General features: G+C 47.9%; 1 pseudogene; it reads left to right on the top strand.

Annotated features, from left to right (window-relative positions):
• LOC126449455 (large subunit ribosomal RNA) overlaps positions 1-2,532 on the top strand; it is a 3,378-nt pseudogene extending 846 nt beyond the window's left edge.
• Positions 2,533-5,000: the final 2,468 nt, after the last annotated feature.

Here is a 5,000-nt window from a genome sequence, read left to right as displayed (position 1 = left end):
CTGTTGGCTCGGGATGCTCTCGGGCGGAATAATCGCTCCCGTCAGCGGCGCTTCAGCTTTGGACAATTTCACGACCCGTCTTGAAACACGGACCAAGGAGTCTAACATGTGCGCGAGTCATTGGGCTGTACGAAACCTAAAGGCGTAATGAAAGTGAAGGTCTCGCCTTGCGCGGGCCGAGGGAGGATGGGGCTTCCCCGCCCTTCACGGGGCGGCGGCCTCCGCACTCCCGGGGCGTCTCGTCCTCATTGCGAGGTGAGGCGCACCTAGAGCGTACACGTTGGGACCCGAAAGATGGTGAACTATGCCTGGCCAGGACGAAGTCAGGGGAAACCCTGATGGAGGTCCGTAGCGATTCTGACGTGCAAATCGATCGTCGGAGCTGGGTATAGGGGCGAAAGACTAATCGAACCATCTAGTAGCTGGTTCCCTCCGAAGTTTCCCTCAGGATAGCTGGTGCTCGTACGAGTCTCATCCGGTAAAGCGAATGATTAGAGGCCTTGGGGCCGAAACGACCTCAACCTATTCTCAAACTTTAAATGGGTGAGATCTCCGGCTTGCTTGATATGCTGAAGCCGCGAGCAAACGACTCGGATCGGAGTGCCAAGTGGGCCACTTTTGGTAAGCAGAACTGGCGCTGTGGGATGAACCAAACGCCGAGTTAAGGCGCCCGAATCGACGCTCATGGGAAACCATGAAAGGCGTTGGTTGCTTAAGACAGCAGGACGGTGGCCATGGAAGTCGGAATCCGCTAAGGAGTGTGTAACAACTCACCTGCCGAAGCAACTAGCCCTGAAAATGGATGGCGCTGAAGCGTCGTGCCTATACTCGGCCGTCAGTCTGGCAGTCATGGCCGGTCCTTGCGGCCGGCCGCGAAGCCCTGACGAGTAGGAGGGTCGCGGCGGTGGGCGCAGAAGGGTCTGGGCGTGAGCCTGCCTGGAGCCGCCGTCGGTGCAGATCTTGGTGGTAGTAGCAAATACTCCAGCGAGGCCCTGGAGGGCTGACGCGGAGAAGGGTTTCGTGTGAACAGCCGTTGCACACGAGTCAGTCGATCCTAAGCCCTAGGAGAAATCCGATGTTGATGGGGGCCGTCATAGCATGATGCGCTTTGTGCTGGCCCCCGTTGGGCGAAAGGGAATCCGGTTCCTATTCCGGAACCCGGCAGCGGAACCGATACAAGTCGGGCCCCTCTTTTAGAGATGCTCGTCGGGGTAACCCAAAAGGACCCGGAGACGCCGTCGGGAGATCGGGGAAGAGTTTTCTTTTCTGCATGAGCGTTCGAGTTCCCTGGAATCCTCTAGCAGGGAGATAGGGTTTGGAACGCGAAGAGCACCGCAGTTGCGGCGGTGTCCCGATCTTCCCCTCGGACCTTGAAAATCCGGGAGAGGGCCACGTGGAGGTGTCGCGCCGGTCGTACCCATATCCGCAGCAGGTCTCCAAGTGAAGAGCCTCTAGTCGATAGAATAATGTAGGTAAGGGAAGTCGGCAAATAAGGATTGGCTCTGAGGATCGGGGCGTGTCGGGCTTGGTCGGGAAGTGGGTCAGCGCTAACGTGCCGGGCCTGGGCGAGGTGAGTGCCGTAGGGGTGCCGGTAAGTGCGGGCGTTTAGCGCGGGCGTGGTCTGCTCTCGCCGTTGGTCGGCCTCGTGCTGGCCGGCGGTGCAGGATGCGCGCGCCTGCGCGGCGTTCGCGCCCCGGTGCTTCAACCTGCGTGCAGGATCCGAGCTCGGTCCCGTGCCTTGGCCTCCCACGGATCTTCCTTGCTGCGAGGCCGCGTCCGCCTTAGCGTGCTCCTCCGGGGGCGCGCGGGTGCGCGGATTCTCTTCGGCCGCCATTCAACGATCAACTCAGAACTGGCACGGACTGGGGGAATCCGACTGTCTAATTAAAACAAAGCATTGCGATGGCCCTAGCGGGTGTTGACGCAATGTGATTTCTGCCCAGTGCTCTGAATGTCAACGTGAAGAAATTCAAGCAAGCGCGGGTAAACGGCGGGAGTAACTATGACTCTCTTAAGGTAGCCAAATGCCTCGTCATCTAATTAGTGACGCGCATGAATGGATTAACGAGATTCCCGCTGTCCCAGAGGGAAAACAGAAGTAAACCATGTCTTTGAAGTGAGTGCACGTGTGAGGAAAACGCTGATTGAAGGGAAACGTGTGTATGTTGATTTTAGATCACTATCAGTAAGAGATTACTTTGCATTTAAGTGCTTTAAGTGTCAAAATTTTGGTCATAAAAGTGCTAAGTGTACTGCAAAGGCTTCGGTTTGTTCACACTGTGGCGAGGAAAACCACCAGAAGAAAACTTGTCCAAATCTTAGCAAGCCAGCAAAGTGCATCCCCTGCTCCTCAAGAGGGAAATTGTGTAATTCACCAGGTCCACAATGTCCGACTTATCAGCTTTACTTACAGAGAGCAATTCAGAGTATAGATTATGGCCAGTAAATTGTCACCATACAGTAAGGTGTTCATACCTCTTAGTGAATTAAATTTAACAAATAAGTATCAACAAATGGCTGATAATAATTTGAGGAGTAAGAAACGTAAGCCTCCTTCAACGAGGCTACGGAACTGGCGCAGGGCGATGGAGTGGAGGAACATGCTACGTAATAAGAGACAAACTTTTGATACCATGCAACAACAAAGTTCCTCAGGCACAAATATAATAGGGAATACTAGAGGTTTTAAGCAACGAGAAAATGTAAATGTAGCCACAGAAGCAAAAGATTCAAAAATCATAGATAGTACGGAGACATGTGTATCCTTGGTGTCACGGGAGACTGAACTTTCACTTCACCTACAGGACAGTGTTGTTATCTCCGGTGCATCCAGTGAGTCCCCTCCTTCTCAACAGGAGAATGAATCTTCTCTTCCTTTACAGGACAGTGTTGCTACCTTTAGTGTATCCAGTGAGTCTCCTCCTTCTCAACAGGAGAATGAATCTTCTCTTCCCTTACAGGACAGTGTTGTTACCTCCAGCGTATCCAGCGAGTCTCCTCCTTTTCAACAGGAGAAACTAATTAGCCACACCCTATTAAATGGGAAAAGTAGTAGTGATATAGGTTCAGGGAATCGAGGAATTCTCTCAAAGATTAAATCTAAGCTGAAAGGGAAAAGTAGAAATGACAATGGAAGTTGTGATAAGCCCCTAATGAAGTCAATCAGCACTCAGACCACTCCTGCAGAGAGTGAAAGTACTCAGATGTCGTCCAGTGATAAGGATAGTGATAAGAATAAGGATAGTGACAAGGATAGCGATACAAAACAAATAGACCCTTATCTAATATATTCAGATCTGGAAGAGAATTATAGGCTCTCTAGGTTGGAAGATATGAGTGTTCTTGTTGTGGCCCTTAGACATATTATTAGAGAAGGACATCCAAAAGGGAAGACCATTGGTTTTCCATATCCAGGAACTGCGGATAGATTGTTTCTGCGATGTAATAACTTACCTACAGATATGGAAGAACTAAGCGAGTTACTTAATCGCGCATATACTCGACGTAGCGAAAAATTTAATAAAGAAGATCTTTACAGAGAGTTTGTAGAATGTTATGGAAGAACCGTTTATGAGTATGACAAGACTGGAGTTAAGTTCTACAACCATATTCGACAACCTTAATGTCAAATAGGAATTCTGGGATAAGAGTTGCTCAGATTAATGCAATGCGTAGTATCACAGTCATGTCCGAGATCTGGAAGGTTGCAGAGGATCGAAGTTTGGATGTTTTATGCATTCAAGAACCGTATACCAAAAATGGTAAGCTTGTTCATAGTCCAGTTAGTGCTAGGGCAATCATGTGTGGAGAAAATCCTATGACGGTTACTGTGGTATTAAAAAGGGAGATTTTGCTTACAGCAATCTCTCAGGTAAATGACGAGCATTCCATCACGGTGGAGTTAACATCACCCGAGGGAGTATTCTTACTTACTAATTCGTATTTTCAGTATGCACATGAGATACAACCATACATAGATAGATTGAAAAGAGCCAAAGAGGTTGGAGGGAATAGATTCCATATCTTCACAATAGATGCCAATGCGAAATCGATACTTTGGAATAGCATAGAGACTGATGAGAGAGGAGTGGAATTGCAGGATGCAATTGGGGAACTCAATTTAATAGTGATGAATAGGCCTGGCTTCCCATATACATATCAAAATAGAGCAGGCGCGAAATCGAATATAGATGTGACGTTGGCTAGCGAAAGTGTTTTAAGTAGGATACAAGGCTGGCAGGTGTTGAATAGGGTAACGGTAAGCGATCACAATATGATTACATTCCAAATTACAAGGACATCTGACATGAATAGAAATGAAGATTTTTCTGGAACCATTTTTGATTTTAAGAGAGCTGATTGGGAAGGTATGAGGGAAGAGTTACAGCTACAAGTACCAATAGGAAATGGCTTTGATATTGATGAGGCGGCTGAAAAGATACAGAACCAAATTCAAAATCTCATGAATTCCTTCATACCTAGACGATCCTATTTTCGTCAGTCAAGGGTCCCTTGGAGCTCCACATTAACAGAATTGAGAAGATGTGTACGACGTGCTCGAAGAGCATATCAAAGGGCACTGGGTGATAGAGAGAGACAAAGAAGGCTGCAAAACTACAGAGAACTGAAAGGAAACTATAAACAAGAACTAATAAATACCAGAATAAAGCACTGGGAAAACTTTGTTAAAAGACAATTTGAAACTAATGTATGGGGACTGCCATATAAGATTATTAGTGAAAAAATTAAGACACCACTTATCATGTCTACGCTCCAGAAGCCGGATGGAACTACAACAATAGGTTGGCGGGACTCAGCTCACTACTTATTGGAAGCTCTGCTACCAAGTGATAATCCAAATTCAGATAATGAATACCAGTCGCTTTTGAGACTAAAAATGGAAGAAGACTATCCAGATGAGGGTGTGGTTATTCCGTTTGCACAGGAGGAGGTGGGCAATGCCATTGATTCCTTGAAGAAAAATAAATCTCCTGGAATAG

Source organism: Schistocerca serialis, unplaced genomic scaffold, assembly GCF_023864345.2.
Source record: "Schistocerca serialis cubense isolate TAMUIC-IGC-003099 unplaced genomic scaffold, iqSchSeri2.2 HiC_scaffold_720, whole genome shotgun sequence".
NCBI lineage: Eukaryota > Metazoa > Arthropoda > Insecta > Orthoptera > Acrididae > Schistocerca > Schistocerca serialis.
The sequence above is the reverse complement of the archived record's forward strand: the minus strand, read 5'-3'. Positions and strand labels throughout refer to the sequence as shown.